The 23,274-nt window shown below is 35.2% G+C and overlaps 1 protein-coding gene across 17 annotated transcripts in view; it reads right to left on the bottom strand.

Annotated features, from left to right (window-relative positions):
• The window catches only part of GPHN (gephyrin), a 608,525-nt gene that overhangs the window by 432,950 nt on the left and 152,301 nt on the right, over positions 1-23,274 (bottom strand). The window lies entirely within an intron of this gene.

Below are 23,274 nucleotides of genomic sequence, written 5' to 3'. Positions count from 1 at the left end.
TGTAAAGTCATATTATTTAAAATCTACATACAAGAATCCCCAAATCATAAACTATAAAAAATAAACAAAAACCCAAACAGGGAGGTGACGGAGATGCATGCCAGAGATCAGGGTAAAATAGAAAGATATAAAAAGAGGAAAAAAGATTCCCCTGAGAATTAACAGCCACAAACCAACACTTAAGCAGGTTTATAGCCTAAATTCATACCACTCAAAAATTTGGTGGTTTCAGATTGATACTACCTCCACATGCATTGGCGAATCACCTTTCTTGCAAAAGAATGAGTTCCACATATTCAAAAGTCACCAAAACAAACAAAAAACTACAAGAAGTATATGTAGAAAAATCAAACTACAGAATCTGACCTGAAAATACTGTAAGTATTAAAATTATTAGGTAAAGAACATTAATATACTTAATAGGCCTACAGAAAGTACTAAATATAAGAAAGCTGTCTAGGCACCTAAAGGAGCAAGAAGAACAGCAAATAAAGCCTAAGGCCAGCAGAAGGGAAATAATAAAAATTAGAGCATAAATAAACAATATTGAAATTTTAAAAAAACTGTAGAAAAGATCAACAAAACTGAGAGCTGGTTCTTTGAAAGAATTAATAAAATTGATAAACCCACAGCCGGATTAATCAAAATGAAAACAGAAAGGACCCAAATAAATAAAATCAAGAATGAAAGAGGAGAGATCACAACAAACACCACAGAAATACAAACAATTACAAGAGAATATTATGAAAAATTATATGCCAATAAACTGGGCAATCGGGAAGAAATGAGCAAATTCCTAGAAACATGTAAACTACCAAAGCTGTAACAGGAAGAAATAGAGAATTTGAACAGGCCTATGGCTAACAAAGAAACTGAATCAGTAATCAAAAATCTCCCAACAAACAGAAGTCCAGGATCACATGGCTTCACAAGGGAATTCTACCAGACATTTAAAGAAGAGTTATTACCTAGTTGTCTCAAATTTTTCTAAAAAATGGAAGACAGGTCTTAAGAAATGACACAGAATGCAGCAAAAAGAGTCAAAAATACAGAAATTTCAAAACAAATGTAAAGAGATATGGAGAACGGTTGAGATAATTCCAAATACTATAAAAGTTCCAGAAGAGAGAATAACAAATAGTAAAAGGCCTTTTATGGGATCCTGAAATATCTTAATGCTCTGGAAGCACAAAGGCAGGAACATATTCAAAATGCAAAATTCATAATGAAAAACTAACTCTGTAGTACTTGACTTCTATGGACTATTAAATTGTAGATGACCAAACTTAACTATGTGTACACTAATGCAATCTTCACCGACTGTCTACTATGGAAATAAGGTTACCAAATATACTAACAAATCTAATAATTCATCACATGATGCAAAAAAGCCAGCATGGGGGCTCCTGGGTGGCTCAGTCATTAAGCGTCTGCCTTCGGCTCAGGTCATGATCCCAGGGCCCTGGGATCGAGCCCAGCATTGGCTCCCTGCTCCCCAGGAAGCCTGCTTCTCCCTCTCCCACTCCCCATGCTTGTGTTCCCTCTCTTGCTGTATCTGTTTCTGTCAAATAAATTAATAAAATCTTTAAAAAAAAAAAAAAGGAGGTGTGTACAATAGGGACTATAGTTAACATAAAAATCTAACTTTTAGTGTTTACTTCCAATCCCCAAATCTACAACACAGAAATCTTTGTTCCTTTGATCCTCCACCCATTTACCTTCCATAAGTTGAAAATAATATCACTTCAAGAAGCCTTCATTACAGGGTTCCCATATATAGGAAAACCACTTGTCCTCTATAATGAAAACTGTGCAAGCTCTGGAACTGGATTTAAATGCTAGTTTCACCCATTGAGATTTGTAGCCTTGAGCAAAATACTTAGTTTCTTTGACCTTTGGTTCCTTGCCTATTAAATGGGAATATCACTCAACTCAGGACTGCTGGTAAGTATTAAATGATATTAAAAAATAATGCCTATAACATAGTAAGCACCCAGAAATATTACTTCTCATTCTCTGTGCTTCCATAGTACTCTATACACCAGTTACAAACAGAAACGTTATCTAGAGTGACTGCCAAGGACAAGATCTCCAGGCTAATGTCATCAAAAATGACTAAAATCACACGTGAAGCAATAAAAAAATACAATATTGGCTACATGAGAGAGTCCCAGACTTTCTCATTTCAGGATGCCCTTAGTGTCTCAATAATTTTTCATGGCATTTTCAAGTCAATAGAACTACAGTTCTGTTTATTAAATAGTCAGTTCTAAACAACATATATACATTTTTATGTCCTAACAACTTAGTAGCTATTTTTTAAAACCATAAAAATTAAAAGAAAAATAATATTTTATTTTCATTATTAAGTAACCACATTACTTATGATGGATGGATATATCCGTTGAGCCCTGCACATATTCTAAAACCTTGAAATCATTATTTTTTTTTAGATTTTATTTTTTTATTTGAGAGAGAGAAAGAGAGCCCACGCACACACATGCTGGGGGAAAGGCAGAAGAAGAGGGACAAGCAGACTCCCGCTGAGCAGGAAGCTTGAGGCAGGCTCGAACCCAGGATACTGAGATCATGACCTGAGCCGAAGTCAGACACTTGAGCCACCCAGGTGCCCCAACCTTGGAATCATTATTTAGTGCATGTTAATCAATACTATTGAGTACAACTTAGCTAAAATGCATCTATTTCCATGGATCAAAAACTATTCCTGAAACTAGTTTAAAAAAAAAAAACTACTTATGACTATTTTAATATTACTTTTCTTCTGTCATTTAAACTTTGTGGCCTTTCATATCTTCCAAATAAGCCTTGGCATACTAACTTTTTTGTCTGCCCACACCTCATCCTCCCCCAATATTTTCTTTTAAAAACAATACCAGAATTCTACTTCTGACTAAGATAAAATAACAAAGACTGGATTTTCTCTACTGCCTAAAACAACTAAAAAAGTCAGGCAAAATATATAAAACTATGGTATTCAAACAATGAAACTCAGGCAGTGATGGACGGTGATCCCAGAGAGATGGGAAACAGATGAGCCTTCTGATTATCCCCATTTTAAATCCTTGAGAGAATTTCCAGGTTCCTCGAATAGGTGAAGAATCCAAGGTGGAGCCCAGCCGACTCTGCATCGAGACTGATTACAAGGGAACCAGATTTAGGCACAAGCCCAAATCCTATGATAAATCCCTATTAAGTCCCTCTTACCACAGCACCCCAGTTCCTCTGGTATACATCCTTCCTTGCTTCAGCAATTAATATGCTTATCAATATTACATAAAGTTGGGGTTTTTGTAATTAACTTAACCAGAAGTGATAACAGTACATGATATTCTTGGTGATTGCCATCTAGCGGGCTTTCATAAATTAATGTCCTAGCAAAAAATTTAAAAGGTTTTCACTGCTTTTACAATCTTGGTGAGAGATAAGACCAGAATTACAATGTATATAAAAAAATTTTTCATAAGAATCTCTTGTTCCATACCAAGAAAAAGGTAATTGTCACTTTTGTTTCTGAGAAACCATTAACTATTAGTGCCCACAAAAGACATAAGCTTTAATTTTCCATATATTCCATCTTCTTTACCATTGCTAAATTGATCTTAAATGCAAATTTAATCATATTATACTCCTACTCAAATTCTCATATGAGGTTAACATACAATAAAATACAAAGATTGCAGGTGTTGTTTGATAAGTATCAACAATTATACATACTTGGGAAACTGCACCCAAACAAAATATATGATATTTCCATCACCCCAGAAAGTTTCAACATGACCCTTTTCAGTAAACCTCCTCTCCCCTAGACAATTATTTTCAGATTTCTATCACTATAAATTAGATTACATAATCTTTTTTTCACAACCTTTGCATTATATAATTTACTTAACTTGTTTTTTGGTTTTTAAGATGAGACTGCAACTTTCTACACATAAACCAGGTATTTGTACATATTTTTTCACAGATGGATCAGTAAATTGTTTATGGTGGTTTGTGAGCAAGTCGGGATTTTTCTCTTAGCTATATATATTTCTGTTGTGTTCATTTTTAAAAATTTTTTTATTATTATGTTCAGTTAGCCAACATATAGTACATCATTAGTTTTTGATGTAGTGTTCAACAATTCATTAGTTGCATATAACACCCAGTGCTCACAAGGATTTTCTGATAATAACTACTAACTTTTATGGAATATCTGACCTCGTAAGAGGAAATATGCTATATAAATACAAACTAGAACATAAAATCATCATCTCATCAACCAGCACTTTGATGACTTATTCATTCTCCAACCAATAATAATTAAGAGATTCCATAAAGCTCTGGAAAAAGATTGCCCAGCAAGTGTCATTAGGTATAGAAAAATATAAAAAGGGATTCATTACTGGATTGATTTGCTCATCACTATTAGTAAAAAATATACTAGATCTTTATCAGAACTCAACTTTATAACACCACCATCTTCTAATTAGAATTTGTTGTGAATTTAATTAAGTTCTGCCTTTTATGAATTTCAAAATTCTTCTACTTCTACTGTTACGCTGCTACTGACAGATAGCCTCCTGAGAGCTTGGAGTGTTAATTATTCCAAATCTTTCTGGTATAAAGCTAAAAAGAAAGCACTGTAGTACACGTTTAAGAATCGTGTATTTTTATTAATTTAACAGAGAGTAATAAAGCATATTCGTCTTCCAAAGAAGTGTTTACTTTGTAGCGCTACTTGATAATTTACACTTTCTAATTTTAAAAAGGTTTAGCCATAGCTGTTACTTGTATGTCTTTCAGTTGAAATAGCTGATTTAGAGCTGATGACGGTTATTAGTAATTATGATGCTAAGGATCAGATTTATCAACATGGTACACTGTAAATGTTAAGATAGAGTAAAAATTTTAATAGTAAGTTGTCAGAAGGACTTTAATGACCTATTAAGTGCCACATATGAATTACATGACCATCCTATGATTCTATGCTGAACATTAAAATTGAAATATTTTCTCCTAAAAAACCTACAGCAAAATTTTAGTCTAACATAAAAAAAACCCTGGATTTAATATTCTGTATTTACAAAAGAATGTAGAAATGGGATAATTAAAATAATCTGTCCTTTTCACACTTAAAATCATTATTTACAAGGATCAACTACCACAATAAGAGGCACACTGTTTTCTAATGAATGCAAAGAATGAGAGGGAAAAAAGATTAGCACTAAATAAACACCCAACTAAATCAACACCTAAGAAAGTAACTATATACACCTTAAACTTGACAGTTGTACAACATTTAAGTTTACCAAGTGTCTTAGTCATCTTATGTTGCCATAACAAAACACCATAGATTAGGTGGCTGAAACAACAGAAACTGATTTTCTCACAGTTCTGGAGAAACTAAAAGTCTGAACTCAGGGTGCCAGCATAGTTGGGTTCTGGTGAGAGCTCTGTCCTTATCTTGCCTGGCCACCTTCTTGCTCTGTCTTCACTTGGTGGCACTCTGATCTCAGACTTCCAGCTTCAAGGCTGAAGTATGCACTAGGTTAAACCAATCATCATATTCCATCCATATTCCCCTTGCCAAAGTGAGTGATCATCTCAGGTGTTACCTAAGCCAGCCAATACAGAGTGAATCTATGATCTTTCATGGGGAATTCAGAAATATAAAAGCTTTTTTCTTGATCTCAATAACTTAAAATTGCTGTCTACTCTGTCAGCCTGAAAGAGGGCAGAGCTAAGTATGAAAAGTAAACAATCAACTAATCAATCAAAACAAAAACACAGCTCAAACTCTGATTAAACCATACTTAAAGCCTAACTACCTATGGATAGATGTGTTAAATTTTGTAAACGAATATCTTCATTTTATTTTTTAAGCCAATTTGAGTTATATTTTGTTGTTTTCTAGATGGTAAAACCATAGTAGATTAACTTTCTCTTAGAATAATAATTTTAGAAAAATCTAAAGATTCAAACTGTCAAACAGAAGAGTAAACAAAAGCAACCTGGCTGATAGAAAACAAAACCATTCTTTTATCATGTCACACTCTATTTTCTGAATTATCATTTGCCACAAAAACTGTCATTTAATTAATTGATTATTCACCTACTAAACAATACCAGCAAGGGATGGGAATACCAAATTTGTACTTACTGGCTATGGTTTATGGTGTATATATATAAAATGTCATATCCTTACTTAATGCCTGTCAGCTTTCTTTTTATATGCCAGCAGACAAATAGAAAGCAATTATTATTAACTCTTACTGCAACATTCTGGAATTGTGTTGAAAATTAATTCATTTTCCTATCTTTGACAGTTAGAAGGGTTCCTGATGCCAGGGCTCTACTCAACAAATAGACCAGAGAGAGCCCAACTCCTCTGAATTTGGGAAAGTGTTTTATAATAATATTTATGAAGTTTTGTTTTGTTTCATTTTATCTTAGGAGTTGTTATACACACAAAGAAAGCTGAGACAAAAAGTATAATTCATTGAATTTAATCCATATATTGTACAAATATTTTGCAATGGATTCATACGTATACTTTCCCCCATTTTAATTGATCCTAGGCCAACTATTTTAAATTTGAACATATTCTTTTCATTCTTTGTTCACTTGACTACTTATATTTTTACATAACTGCAAAAGTAGTATGAGTATAAATATAATTGTGCTTTTTTAATTTTTTATGTATTTCTACCTATGATACTGTAGTATTCATAATAATAAATTTTAATGGTTATGTAATGATCCACTAAACAGATAAATAGTAATTTACATATTGTCATATTTAATATCAAAATTGCAGAAATAAAAGATAAATTAATGGAATTTTTGGATTATTTCCTTAGGAAAAATAATCAAAAACAAATTTTTTAAAGATTTCTTCATTTATTTAAGAGAGGGAGAGAGATAAAGAGCACAAGCTGCAGGGGCAGAGGGAGAGGCAGAGAAAAATCTCAAGCAGACTCTGCCCTGAGTGCAGAGCTAGATGCAGGGCTCCATCTCACAACCCTGAGATCACGACCTAAGCCAGGAGTCAGACACTTAACCGACTGCACCACTGAAGGCACCGAAAATTAAATTATAACTCTTGAAAGAAATGCCAAATTTCTTTATAAAGTTGGTATGATTTACATGGCAACTAGTAATATACAATACATCAATTTTTACCACAATAATGCAACTGTGAACATTTTCTGAAACTCAAGGAAAATTTCTGAAAATATATCCTATAATAGGATTACCATAATGTTTCTTAAAAAATGCAAATTTGGGAGTTTTACCCCATTCTAATAAATCAGAATCTCTCAGCTATGACCTAGGAATATACAATTTAATAAATTCTTAACATTTATACAATAAAATTTGACCAATAAAGTTTGAGAACTATTCTAGTAAAGTATGATTATTGCTTTCTCAGAATATCTAAATAATTCAAGTTATAGAATCTATTCTAAGAGCTTTTACTTGTATCATCTCATTTGGGCCTGATAATAAACCTATGTAGTAGGTAAGATTATTATCCCAGTTTTACAGATATGGAAACTAAATCTCAGTGGTTAAAAAGCACTGCTAAGTGAAAAATATACTATATATATAAATAAACTATTTCAATCCAGGTTATCAAGCTCTTAACTATTACGCTATACTGTCTCTCTTATGTCAATTATTTTCCCACTTACTACTCCATCATAAATCATTCATTCCCTTAACAGATGTTTTACTGGCTACAGAAAATATAAAGCAGTATAAAATAAAGAGAGAAAATAAAATGTAAGGAGTATAGAGTGTAAAATACAAGGAGAAATCATATTTGTCAAGAACCTCAAGAAATTATACATATACTATTTTTATATTCACATATGTGTAAAAAAGATATATCATGGGGCACCTGGGTGGCTCAGTCATTGAGCATCTGCCTTCGGCTCGGGTCGTGATCCCAGGGTCCTGGGATCGAGCCCCGCATCGGGCTCCCTGCTCGGCGGGAGGCCTGCTTCTCCCCCTCCCACTCCCCCTGCCTGTGTTCCCTCTCTTGCTGTGTCTCTCTCTGTCAAATAAATAAATAAAATCTTTAAAAAAAAAAAAAAGATATATCATGACCTAGTAAACTAGCAGCCTCTGAAAAGTGATGATGCATAGACTAAGATTGGATCCACTATAACATAACTCATGTAACACAAAAAATGTTTTGGAAAATAGACTTCTAAGATTCCAAATCATGAACACATTCTGGGATTTATAAACAAAGAATAGCAAGTTACTATATGACTGATGACTAGAATCTACAAGGCATTTATTTATATTTATAGAAGCAATCCTACTATTTCAACAACTTAATATAAAGGTATCAATGAACTTTTGCAATATGAATAACTTTGAATGAATGGTGACTTATGTGAGTAATATGTGAAGTATATACAATAGCATTAATACTCTCTGTGCTTTTCTGGACCCAGTCCATTTCATGCACACCACTGTCAGTTAATCATCCTTATAATGACAACTGTAAACATGCATTTCCTGCTCAAAACTTTTCCTCCCTCTGCCATTCAAGTCCCTTCCTTCAAGTTTCCCATTCCTTTCATAATGCTTTGAACATTCATTACTCCCCAAACAATTCTTACTCTTTTTTTTTTTTTTTTTTAATAACCACAACTGTGCACCTGTAATCCAGTTTATTTCTGGGTATTAATGATTCAAATACTCTCTCCTAAATGAAACCTCTGGCAAAAAGGAGATTTGCCCTCTTTAAAATACTCTATACTTTGGGCGCCTGGGTGGCTCAGTGAGTTAAGCATCTGCCCTCAGCTCAGGTCATGATCTCAGGGTCTTGGGATTGGCTGGTGTAGGGCTCCCTGGTCAGTACGGAGTGTGCTTCTCCCTCTCCCTCTGCCCCTCCCCACTGCTCATGCTCTCTTTCTCTCTCAAATAAATAAAATCTTTTTAAAAAAATCCTCTATACTTTTTTAAAAAGATTTTACTTATTTATTTGTCAGAGAGAGAGAGCACAAGCAGGGGGAGCAGTGGGCAGAGGGAGAAGCAGGCTCCCCACTGAGCAAAGGGCCTGATGCCAGACTCAATCCCAGGACCCTGGGATCATGACCTGAGCCAAAGGCAGACACTTACCCGTCTGAGCCACCCAGGCATCCCTCTATACTTTTTTTTGATATGTAAGTAGAGAGCCAAAACTTAAAATTAGGTATTCTTATTTCATTAGGAAAATTGTTAAGTATGAGAGACTATCAAGCAATGAAGAAACATATTGAATATGACTGATGAGGTTCCTCCCCTCAGAGTGCTTTCAATCCTATAAAAAGTTCAATCCTGTTTTATATTGTTTTTCTTTTATATTTTAAAGAATCATTTTTAGAAAAGCCTGTTCATCTTTTTCATTAACACTTTTCAGACCACAAGGCCATGACAAGAACTTTACTGATACAATGAGGCATTACATATTATCTTCCTATACAAATTAATTGAAAAAAAGCATATTAAATGATATGGAAAAGAAAGGCAAAGGAAATATAAATAAAATTAAATTTCCTTATAACTTGCAGTCCACTGACAAAGACTTGAGACAGGCAGAGTATGACATTTCTCCAGGAACTCCCAACTGTTTTAATGTTACTGCCTTACTAGAGGGAAAAAACCTTAACCTAACAATAGTTAGGCTTCCAGGATCCTATAAGTCTCCTTTAACATATGAAAATCCTTTTGGAAGCTTCTTTTGAATCTACCCCTCCAAACTTAAAAGTATATAATCAACTGCTCCTCACAATCCCAGTACAGCTTTTCTACCCAGGGGTCCTGTCCCCATGCTTTAGTATCACCACCTTTTTGCACCAAACATGTCTCAAGAGTTCTTTCTTGACCGTTCACTCCTGGAACCACCAAATGACATCATTTTGGTGCCCAACATGGGGCCTGAGTCTTCTCTTCTCTACTCTGAACCTCCTGCAAATTTGGTGAGTTCGTCCTCTTCTCTTCCTTTACTTTCATTTCAGAGGTTTTTCAAGAAGGACAGTGTTCTTATTGCAACACTTTCATGTCAATTGCCAAGGCTGCAATTCTCTAGTCCATGGCTTCTCTATAGGGAGGAATTAATAGCCTGCCTTTGGTTGGAAGCTATTACCCTGGCCAGAATGGCAAAAAGACCCAGAAACTGATGTCCTCTCTTTATTCCTATTTTTTTTTAAGATTTTATTTATTTATTTGAGAGAGAGAGAGAGAAAGAGCAAGCACAAGTGGGGTGGAGTAGCAGAAGGGAGAGAGAAGCAGACTCCCCACTGAGCAGGGAGCCCAACACAGGGCTTGATCGCAGGACTCTGGGATCATGACCTGAGCCAAAGGCAGACGCTTAACCAACTGAGTCACCCAGCCACCCCCTCTTTATTCCTATTCTTATACAAAGTTGTCATTCTTGGGCACAGGAGAGCCACCTAAGTCACTACTAGGACAGCTGCCAATTTCAAGATTCCCGTGTGAGGTTTCCTCCTCATTGGTCTAATGTGATCCCCTCCACATATCTGGAAGAGCCACTTCTGGCCACAAGAACTCCACTGGGAGCCAGATGAAACCAGTACCCAATTGAATTAAAATCCAGCCAGGGAGGTTTCCTAGGAAAATAGGCTGTAAGGACTACATGTGTCAGAATATCACTTTGACCATGATGGATTTCTATATTTACTGTTTCTATCAATGTCCCCTACTAACAACTTGAATTAAAAACTGGGTAATTTCCCCTTGTGAAACTATTCTAGTGCTTTCCACGGGTTAAAAATGGTGGGTTCTTCACAGCATGGCATGGCAAGGCAAAGCATGGAATGGTATTTTGGTACATTCAACGGCACTGATTTGTAGCCTAGGATTCAATGGGGAAGCAGGGGTACGCCAGCATCCCTCCCATAGGGCAGAGTGGTGATCACAGCAATTTCATTCAAGGGATGCCTCAAGTTGCTTTGACACCAGGAACCTCTAACATATCCTGCATGGGACACAACCTGGGAGTAGGAGGGGATTTTCGTGGTAATGAACCTTCCCTAAGTTTCTTCTCATGTTCCCAAGGACCCTCCCTTGGGATGCCTTTTAACCCACTGGAAACAATTTGGATTGTAAGATTTGAGGGGGAAAAAAAATTGATCTTCCTTTGTAACACTGCATGGCCTCAGTACTCCTTAGGAGATGAGGAAAAATGGCCCAATAATGGGACATTAAACTTTAATACAATCTATCAGTTAGATCTCTTCAGCAGGAAACGGCAAATGGACAGATATACCCTATGTACAGGCCTTTGTGGCTCTGTATCTTAACGGCCTCATGCAGAATGTGTGTGGCCACTAACCAATCTAAAAAACTCCCTGCTGAGAAACTGGATGATTGTCTAAACTGGCCTCCTCCGAATAAACCCAGGTTGCTAGGAAACACAGGCCATTCCTGATAAAGGAGAACAGACTCTCTCTCTCTCTCTGTTCCTCTAATAGACCCAGGTTACTCTAGCTGTATGTGGGGGTTTATCCCTCATTCATTTCCTGGGTTAATGGCTATGATCATTGGAACCAATGATCTCTGGTTAGTCTAACTTGGGAAGGGGACTTTAAGGAATATTCCCAAGCAGCTGCTTGGAAACTCTTTTTGTTTCGGGGGAAGTTCTCTGTCTTCTTTGGCCTGACATGGACTGCCTATTTTCCACTTGCTGGTGGAAAGAAAATCTGTCTTTTTTTTTTTTTTTTTTTTAAAGATTTTATTTATTTATTTGAGACAGAGAGAATGAGAGAGAGAGAGCACATGAGAGGGGGGAGGGTCAGAGGGAGAAGCAGGCTCCCTGCCGAGCAGGGAGCCCGATGCGGGACTCGATCCAGGGTCTCCAGGATCATGACCTGAGCCGAAGGCAGTCGCTTAACCAACTGAGCCACCCAGGTGCCCGAAAATCTGTCTTTTTATCTGCCCAAGCTGATGAGCTTTAGGACCGGGAGTCCTCTTTGTCTGCCCTCTGGACTTTTATCCACCTCCAGCCTTCCTGTGGGCACCTCACCTTTTCTACCTCCCCCACGCCCCTTCTGTTTCTTCACCACTTGGGTGCAGCCTGGCACCTACACCATCTTAGGTGCCTCCGGCACCACTGGCTCCTCCTCCTCCTCTCACTGTCAAGGAGTGAAAATCACCCCCTTGGACTTACACCACCCACTTCAGATTTCCCCACCAGTGCCCCAGGAAAAAATTGATAATGGAAAACAAACTGACTTTTAAGTAGACCCAGAAGGAACATAATTCAGTATTTAAACTAATTTAAGTTTGTTGGATTAATTAAGATGGGTATGTCTTTAAAGTTACCAGCATCAAATATGAAACTTTTATTCTACCTAGGTTTATTAAAGATCAAATAATCTCATGATCTCTGTTGCAATTTGTCAGCAAAAGATGACTTAAATGTTGGTTAATTTTGTCTGTCTCAAAGTTTTCAATGGTAATTATTAAGATGGCTTTCAAAGTCTGTAACCTGAAACTTTAAAGTTTTGCTTCAATGATAAATTGGATTGAGTTCATTGGACATCTGAGACTTTTCCAAATGAGATAAAATACTAAAGCACTGATTACTGAATGTAGGTTTGTGCTTTTAGCTTATCGCAGAGAACCTAAAGATACTTGGGTCTGTTGGTAAACACGTTTTGTGCTTTCTTAAAAGACTGTACTATAGAAAAACATGTTTTAAAATTATGAAATGTATTCATAAATTTGCCATCTAAAGAATTCTGGTGTATCAGACAGTTCACAATTGGTTACTACTTAGTTTTCACTGGAGAAGAAGTTTTCTAAGAGTTAAAATTCTTCTGCTAACTCTAATTAAGACTAATGGAAATAAGGTAAGCAACTCTGTATGTAGAAATGTTGTAGAAGGTTTATAAAGGGAAATCTTTGGAAAGGAACTTTATATGTGGTCAGGACTAAAGTTGAAATGAATGCACTTAAAAAGTACACTGGTATAAGACTGAAATTCTGGTTTTCTCTCTGTTAAAAACACAAAGTTTTCTTGGACTGTTGGTCTGATCTAGGTAAGAAAATGTAAACAAAGAATCTACTCTTTTAATAGAACACCACTGGAAGTACTGGTTATTTTACCAAGGCTTTACGTGGAATGTCATATTTGAGAGACATGCATAGACTCAGATATGACCATACGGCATTAAGGAACCAAGGTTAACTTTATGAAGCATGAAGCCAATAGAGCTCATTGGAAATGTTGGCCTGATATATAGCTTACAGAGTTCCCAGCAGCCTTACCAGGTAAAGTTCCCAGCAGCCTTACCAGGTAAGTAAGGAATGTGACTTCCTGGCAGGTGCAGGAACCTCAGGATATTTGGGGGACATCCAGAAGAGGAATTCACCTAAATCTACAGGTATTGCAGGCATGTCTGATGGTAACTATTTAGCTTGGCTTCTGGCCTTGAAAGCCTACTAAAAGTTCAATCAAGATTGCTTATAAAAATTCCAGCAAAGCAGATTTTAAAAGATCTATACCATCAATCACTATTCTTGGTGAGTTTATGTAAATAATTAGTCCATGCTTTTTAAAATTGGACTTGTTTTTCAAATGAATTAGTATTGATTTGGCTAGCTATGATAAAAATGAGGGTGACTATAGAGGGAAAATGTTTCAATAACCCATCTTTGTAGATATTAGATTTTAAGCACTCAAAGACTCAAGACATTGGGTTTGTAATGTGCTCCAACCATTAACTTATATTTTTTTCACTTCTGTAAAGATGCCCCTTATTAATTACCTGATTGCTTGCTAAACAAAACAGAGTATGTGATGGCTAACACCACTTACCACACAATTAAGGCCTTAAATGACTGTCAAAATGGTATTATTTTAACTGCTGTACAAGGTGGAACACGTGCTATCATAAAAACAGACTGTTGTGTATATATTCTAGCTATCACAAAAATGTAACAGGACTGCTAAAAAATATATTCAAATTGACACTTTAAATGATTTCTCTCTTTCCTTCAGTGATTGGTTAAATTCCTGGACTGGGAAGAGATTTTGGTCAGCTATCAAAGGCCTTTTTTATTGGGCTTCTTTTTCTCATAATAATAACCTTATTTTGTTGTTTCTGGTGTCTCCCTGGCTGGTGCCAAGACTCCTTCACTGCCAACAGATGATCCTTTCTACTTGAGGAAGTTCATTTATGTTGTCTACCTTGGATTCAGCTGCCTCTGCTTTTGGTAACTGCTATATGTAAGTTCCCCCAACTGACCAATGTTGACCCATATGTAGGAACATCTCTACTCATCTCTTCAACAGGAAGAAGTTACAGAAGACCTCCCACCCTCGACAACCTTAAAGATTAAAGGGTCAAAATTGTTCAGGGGAAATAATGTGGAAAACAAAGGCAAAAGGAAATGTAGATAAAATTAAATTTCCCTATAACTTGCAGCCTATTGACAAATATTTGAGACAGGCAGAGTGTAACATTCCTCCAGGAATTCCCAACTGTCTTAATGTTAATGCCTTGCTAGAGGAAAAACAACCCTAGCTTAGCAATTGCTAGGCTTCCAGGATCCTGTAAGTCTTCTTTAACATATAAAAATCCCTTTGGAAACTTTGTCTCTACCCCTCCCAGATTCAAAGTATATCATCAACTGCTCCTCACAATCCCAGTACAGCTCTTAGACCCACGGGTCCTATTCCCATGCTTTAATTTAACTACTTATTTGCACCAAAAATGTCTCAAGAATTCTTTCTTGATGGTTTGCTCCTGGACCCCACATCAAATCACATCATTAAAGTGATAATCTCATGACACATTGTAATTCTGTATTCTGTTCCTTTTAATGTATTTGGATCCATTTTATAAATTACTTTATGTTTGGATCTCTATGTCTAAGGAATTAATAAAAGTCCTTCACATATTCAGCTTTCATTAATTTAAAATCATTAGAAAGGCTTTCTCAATATAAAGTACTGGTGATAGGGACTTTTCTACTATATTCTACTAGAAGAAAAACAGGTTGGCTATGTATGTAGCTTATAGTAAGAACAGCACCAATACTGTTATATGAAAACTGTCTCTGTAGGCCTACTTATTTAACATTTAAAAATATGAAATGATAACACTCTGATTTCTTCTAATAAAGAAGAGCAGGCAAATCCAAGAAAACCTGGCAATTTCTCAAACTCAGATGAAAGGATCCATAATATGACACTGTGGCACAAAAATTATTTTGAGCTAAAGGCATTTGAGTTCCTAAAATTACTTACCGACCTTAAAGCATAGCCTCCCAAAAGAACTCAATTGTCATAAATTCACTCCCAGGAAAGAACTCTAATCTTCTCAGAGGAAAAGTAAACAACACACCAACACAGACATTGTCATAAAAGTACCATATCTCCAATATGTTCTCAAAAGGGCCCATTCATCTTTCCAAAGTCATCTGTCATCCCATAAGTAATCTTTCTCCTCCCCTTTTAAAAAGTGATTTGTTTCCCCTAAATGCTCTTCTTCTCCTCCCTGGTATATAAGGCCCAAATTCTAATACCTGTTTGAGTCACATTTCTGTGTGAACTCCAGTATATACATACATAATTTTGTTTTTTTCTCTTGCTAATGTCTTTGTCAGTTTAATTCACAGACAACCAAAAATTAAATTAAGAGGATAAGGAAAAAATTTTTCCTTCCCAAGACAGTAAATTACAGCTATAGATTTAAATCTCTATATTTCCTTATCATGTTTTGTTGAATATTAAAGATACTAAACATATAAAATATTTTCTTCTAAAGTGAATTACTTTTATCTTGTAAATAAATGCCCAAGAAAAGGTTGAGAGTTCTGTCTGAATGTGTCTCAATTCTTATGAACCTCCAGGCAGGAGGTGTTATACTGGTAACAGAATTTTCAGATATATAATGAAGTAACATTTCACTTACTGTATGCCCTCTCAAAATACTTCCAAAACTTCAACCAAGAGATTGAACCACATTGCAGGCTTTTCTGTCCTTTTTCTCTCCTTCTATTATCCCCCATTATTGGAAGGCAAAGAAGGAAGGTGAAAAGACAGATAAGAAGGGCAAACAGTCTGTTGGGGTGTTTGTTTTCTAAAGAAAGCTATAAAGCTTTGAGACGTCTCTAAAAAACTAAAAAGAAACGTAATACTTTAAGCTTTTCAAGAACTATTTTACAAACCAACTTAAGTGCCTTACAATGTTAAGTACTTTTATAATTAAATCATCTAATTTTGAGTGCATGTTTTTCAAAATCAGTTGAAACTCTCATCAACGTGATGTGGGAAATAAAGGCAGAAGAAAAATTATGAAATTTCCTTACTACCTACAGCCCATTGACAAGTCCTTGAAACAGGCAGAGTGACATTCTTCTAGGGACTCAACTGCCTTGATGTTGACACTTTGCTAAGGGCAAAAGGCAATCCTAGCCTCCCCTCCCCCCAATCCTCTAAGTCTACTTTAACATATAAAAATTCCTTTGGAAACTTCTTTTATCTCTAAACCCCCCAAGATGCATGTTGGCAATCATCCCCCAAGCATATGACCCACCGATATACATGTGAAGAGTCTCATGACTAAGGTTTTATTAGATGGTAATAAATGACCTTTTCCCAACAATAGCTAGCCCCCTCAAGGTCCTGGAAACCTTGCTTCCAAAATTCATTAGAGACTTATGCTATCCCTAACCCCCTCCCAACTTGAAAGTATATAATGGGCCATTGCTCATGACCCCACTGCAGCTCTTTCTGCCCACAGGTCCTGTCCCCTTGCTTTAATAAAATCACCTTTTTGCACCAAAGACATCTCAAGAATTATTTTCTTGGCCATCAGCTTCCAACCCTAATGTCTTTCCTACATCAAAAGTACTCAATAAACAGAACACCAAACTTCAGTTTTGAAACTTTTTAGTTAATTGCAATCAATGAAAACAAAGATTATAGAGGAAGATGTTGAAATTCATCCTTTCAAAAGCAAAGGAGGAATTGGATAACTTAAAGAATAAAAGCTCATACAGGGCACAAAATTTAATTTTGAATTATATACTGGTGCTTCATAATACCTTAAGTTGTGAGAAGAATCTTTTTGATGGAGCTCCCAATTTTAAATGAAATTATATAATTATATTTAGTACAGAATTGAATAAAATTGAGAAGGCCTACAGTTTTGCAACATCTTACTATGATGAAACATTCCCAAGAATCACAGACACAAGTTATGTTTAAAAATTTTAACATAAAAATATTTGTCAAAGCAAGAAATTCTGAATAGAACAAAAAAAGACATCACCTGTGGAAGAAGATAATAGGCAATTTATTTTTAAAAGAAGACAATTTTAAAATTACGCTTCTTAATAAATATCAATGATACAATATTATAGATTGATATGGTTAAAAAAACTCCTTGAAACATGTAAATATGTACAAAAAATTATTATTCTGCTTTTGCCACTTTTTACTATGTTATAAATAAAATTTTTAACTGTGACATTAAAGTACATGCATATTTATTATTATTATTTTTTTAAGAGATGGTTTTATTGGGTGCCTGGGTGGCTCAGTCGTTAAGCGTCTGCCTTAGGCTCAGGTCATGATCCTAGGGTCCTGGGATCGAGCCCCGCATCAGGCTCCCTGCTTTGCAGGAAGCCTGCTTCTCCCTCTCCCACTCCCCCTGCTGTGTCCCCTCTCTCGCTGTGTCTCTCTCTGTCAAATAAATAAATAAAATCTTTAAAAAAAAAAAAAAAAGAGAGATGGTTTTATTTTTGAAGAGTTTTCAAGTAAACTGGTTTATGAGTATACCAATATAAATCCAACTTGTTGGTCAATAAATATTTCAAAACATATGTAACTTTTTTTAATGTCCCTTTTCTCTCTCAAACATAACATTGCTAGAAATGAGAAATTATCTCTTTAGCCTACTTATAAACTGCCTGACACTTACTTGACTGCAGTTCACTAACCAGGAGACAGAGAGAAAGTCAAAAATTACACTGCAGGAGATTGTGGTAAATAGAGCAAAAGTGGCTTAAAACTCAGTGAAATGTTGCATTTCAAAAATCAACATTATGACTCTTCTAAGACAAACTGCAGGAAACACTAGAATTCTGGCAAAGAATTCAACTGTGATCTTATTATTAACAGTTAAAAATACATTTTGAGTACATATTCTCTAAAGTCACAAACTATTTTCAAGAATACCTCCTATAGGGGCGCCTGGGTGGCTCAATCAGTTAAACATCTGCTCTCTCCTCCCTCTCTCTCAAATAAATAAATAAATAAAATCTTTAAAAAAAAAAACCTCCTATAGTCACATACTAGCATCTGTAAAAAAAAAAATGACATCAACACAAGCATTTTTATTACATAAATATTTGAATAGCAAAAGACTGAACATATCCAAATGGCCACCAACAGAGGACTGCTTAACTAAATTATGGCACATCCATAGAACAAAATGCAAAGCAGCTATTAAAAAGAGATAGGTCAATTTATGCTAATATTGAAAGATCCTTGACATATAATGTTAAATAAAAAGAACAACATGCGAAAGACTGTACGTTTATAAAAGTAGAATGCGTTTATTTTTACAGAAATATATATTGCATATATACACATTTACATACATATGTAAGTACAAATATATGTGTACAGGTGTGTATATATCCATATACTCACATTTGTGTGTGTGTGCATGCCTGTGTGTTGGCTGGGCAGGGCTGGCCAGAGGTTTTATATGTGAGGGTACCCTTTAGTAGCATCATAAGTACATATTACATACTATCAAAAAACTTAAAAATATCTGAGAAACAATAAAGATCTTTAAGTGGACATTTGTTCTATTCTAGGACAATTAAATTCAAGGGCAATAGGAGAGTTGCAAATTTTTTTAAAAGATAAAAAATATATATAAATCAGACTATAATGGAGAAATGCAAATCAAAACAAGATCAAGCATGCCTATATTACTGTCAGATTTTTTCCCCTAAATCTAAATTACAAGTATATTTTGTTCACTGAACTGCAGTTGTAAAATTATTTTACTCCTCACTATGGAAAGACTAGTATTTTGTGGCAAAAAATGAAAGTATTAGTTGAATTTACATTAGCAAAGTGTCTCTCTCTTTGAAAGTTTACAGTTGCATTCAACAAAACCACCTCATTACCTCCTCTCCTCCCCTCCAAAAGACAGAGTATTATGCAATTTTCCATTTCAGTGATAGCAAGAATGATCAGAATTTCTTTCAGAGGGAATTGCTCTATATATAGCTGTAGATTCAGTATGTCCGTGAAGGGAGATGAGATAAGGAGGCTCCTATGTCATCAACTTGAACTGAACTTCAGAAACTTAAGGGACAACTTATTTTATCAAGACCCAGACCTTATGGTGCTAAACCCCAATACATTTCTCCAAGATGGACACATAGGAGCCTCCTGATCTCACCACTTCCAATGGACACACTGAATCAACAAGAACAAATAGAACAACCTCTCTGAAAGAAATCCAGAAACTAGCTAAGCAAATAGTACACATTAGGCAAACAAGAAAATCAGAACTACATCACCCATATAAAAATGGGTCTCGGCATACCCACAACTGCTATAAGCCAATAAAAACAAAGATGGCAGCTTGGACAATCACAAAGGTTTGACAGAAAACAAACAGCTTGAGTTGGGCTGATCAATAAGGTACATTTCGTACAGAGGGCCAATTTGTCAAATTGGGAGAGGTGACTACTTATCCTAATGAATCAAAACGAATACAGAGAGTCAAGGAAAATGAAGAAACAAAAAATATGTTCCAAACAAAAGAACAATATAAAACTCTAGAAACAGATAAGAAAATGAAGGTAAGTAATGTACCTAACAAAGATTTCAAAATAATGTAATAAAAATGCTCTCCAAGTTTAAAAGAACAATACATGAAGAAAGTGAGAATTTCAACAAAGAGAAAATATTAGAAAATATGAAACTAAGAACTGAACTGAAAAATTCAATAGAAGAATTCAAAAACAGGCTAGATTAAGTGGAAGAAAAAGAATCAAATTTGAAGTCAGGGCAATGCAATTCATTCAATCAAAGTAGAAAAACAATGGAGAATGAAAAAGAGTGAAGATGACTTAAGGGACTTATGGGACACCAGAGTGGACAAATACACTCATGATAGATGTCCCAGAAGGAGAAGAAAGAGAGAAAGGGGCTGAATGCTTATTCAAGAAATAATGGCTTAAATCTTCCCAACCTGGGCAAAGAAAAGGACATCTAGACCCAAGAAGACTAAAGAATTCCATATAAGATGATTCCAAAAAGACCAACACAGAGACACATTATAATTAACTATTAACAGTTAAAGAAAATGAGACCAATGAAGCCCAAAGTTAGGTACAATGAAGGAAATAACAAAAATTAGAGCAGAAATAAATCAAATAGAGACCAAAAATAAAACAATAAAAAAGATTAATGAAACTAAGAACTGGGTGTTTGAAAAGATAAACAAAATTGACAAGGCTTTATAGTTAGACTCACCAAAAAAGGGGGCAGAGGGCTCAAATTAAAAAATTCAAAATGAAAAGATGTTAAAACCAACACCACAGAAAGAGGATCATAAGAGACTACTATGAATGATCAGATGATAACAAATTGGACAAACTAGAAAAAATGGATTAATTCCTAGAAACACCTACCAAGACTAAATCTTGATGAAATAGAAATCTGGGGACACCTGGGTGGCTCAGTCATTAAGCGTCTACCTTCAGCTCAGGTCATGATCCCCGAGTCCTAGGATCGAGTCCCACATCGGGCTCCTTGCTCAGCAGGGAGCCTGCTTCTCCCTCTGCCTGCCGCTACCCCTGCTTGCGCTCTCTCTCTCTCTGGCAAATAAATAAATAATAAAACCTTTTTAAAAAAAAAAAAAGAAAGAAATGGAAATCTGAAAAGAACAATTAATAAGGAGATTCAATCAGTAATCAAAATCATCCCAAGAACAAAAGTCCAGGACAAGATGGCTTCATTAACAAATTCTACCAAAAATTCCAAGAACAACTGACACCAATCCTTCCAAATTCTTCCAAAACACAGAAGAGGATGGAACATTTCTAAACTCATTTTATAGGACCAACATTACCCTGATAACAAAACTAGACAAGAATGTTACAAGAAAAGAACAGGCCAAATCTCTGATTAACATAGATGCAAAAGTCCTTCAACAAAATATTAGTAAATCAAATAAAGTTAATACATTAAAAAGATCCTAGACCATGATCAAGTGGGGATTGATTCCAGGGATGCAAGTTCGTTCAATACCTACAAATCAGTCAATGTGATACACCACATTAACAAAATGAAGGATAAAAATCATATGATCATCTCATGAATGGATAAATCAGATAAACACATACACACACACAGGAATATTACTCAGCCATCAAAAAGAATGAAATCTCCCTATTTGCAGTGAAATGGATGGAACTAGAATGTATTATGCTAAGGAAAATAAGTCAGTCAGAGAAACACAAATACTATGATTTCACTCATTTGTGGAATTTAAGAAACAAAACAGATGAACATAGAGGAAGGGAAAGAAAAATAAAGTAAGATAAAAACAGGGAGGAAAGTCTTAAGAAACTCTTAACTATTAGGAACAAACAGGGTTGTTGGAGGGGAGGTGGGTAGGGGGATGGGGTAAATGGGTGATGGGCATTAAGGAGGGCACTTGTTGTAATGAGCACTGGGTATATGATGCAAGCAATGAATCACTAAATTCTACCCCTGGAACTAATATCATACTATATGTTAACTAACTTGAATTTAATAAAATCCTGAAAGAAAAAAAGTCATATGATCATCTCAATAGATGCAGAAAAAGCATTTGACAAAATTCAAACTCCATTTATGATAAAAACGCTTAAAAAAGTAGATATAGAGGGAATGTACCTCAACATAATAAAGGCCATATATAACAAATCTACACCCACTGTGGAACTCAATAGTGAAAAGCTAACAGCTTTTCCTCTAGGATCAGAAACAAGACAAACATGCCCAAACTCACCACTTTTAATCAACATAGTATTGGAAATCCTAGCCAGAGCAATTAGAGAAGGAAAATAAAAAGCATCCAAATTGGAAAGGAAGAAGTAAAACTGTTACTACTTGCAGATGACATGATATTCAATATAGAAAACCCCAAAGACTACACCAAAAAACTGTTAAAATTAAAACAAATTCAGTAAAGTTGTAGTATAAAAAATCAATATACAAAATCTGTTGCATCTTTACACAATAATTACGAGCTATCAGAAAGAGGAATTAAGAAAGCAATCCTATTTACAACTGCATCACAAAGAACAAAATACCTAGGAAAAAATTTAATCAAGCAGGTAAAAGACCTTTATACTGAAAACCATGACATTAATGAAAGAAACTGAAGACAAAAATAAATGGAAAGATATTCCATGCTCACGGTTTGAAAGAATATATATTGTTATAATGTCCATACTGAGCAAAGCATTTACAGATACAATGCAATCTCAATCAAAATTCTAATGGCATTTTTCACAGAAATAGAATAAACAACCCTAAAATTTGTATGGGACCACAAAAGACCTTGAAGAGCCAAAACAATACTGAAAAAGAAGAACAAAGCTGGAGGCTTTATGGTCCCTCATTTCAAACTATACTAAAAAGCTATAGTAATTAACGTAGTACAAAAACAGACACATAAATCAATAGAACAGAACAGAGAGCCCAGAAATAAATGCACGCATATATGGTCAATTAATTTACACAAAGGGGACAGGAATATACAATGGGGAAAGGACAGTCTCTCTAATAAATGGTGTTAGGAAAACTGGACAGCCACATTCATAAGAATGAAACTAGATCTCTACATATACACAAAAATTAACTCAAAATGGATTGAAGACTTGAACATAAGAGCTGAAACCATGCAACTCCTAAAAGAAAGCAGGCAGTAAGCTTCTTAACACCAATCATGATAATGATTTTTTTAATTCGATATCAAAAGCACAGGCAACAAAAGCAAAAATAAACAAGTGGGACTATATCAAATTGAAAAGCTTCTGCACAGCAAATGTAACCATGAACAAAATGAAAAGGCAACTTATGAAATGGGAATAATATTTGCAAACCATATATCTGGTAAGGGCTAATATCCAAAATATGTAAAGAACTCATATACCCCAATAGTGAAAAAAAATCCAATTAATACATAGGCAAGGAAACTAAAGAGACACTATTCCAAA

Source organism: Phoca vitulina, unplaced genomic scaffold (genome assembly GCF_004348235.1).
Source record: "Phoca vitulina isolate PV1807 unplaced genomic scaffold, GSC_HSeal_1.0 scaffold7, whole genome shotgun sequence".
NCBI lineage: Eukaryota > Metazoa > Chordata > Mammalia > Carnivora > Phocidae > Phoca > Phoca vitulina.
This window is presented reverse-complemented; position numbering and strand designations above follow the sequence as displayed.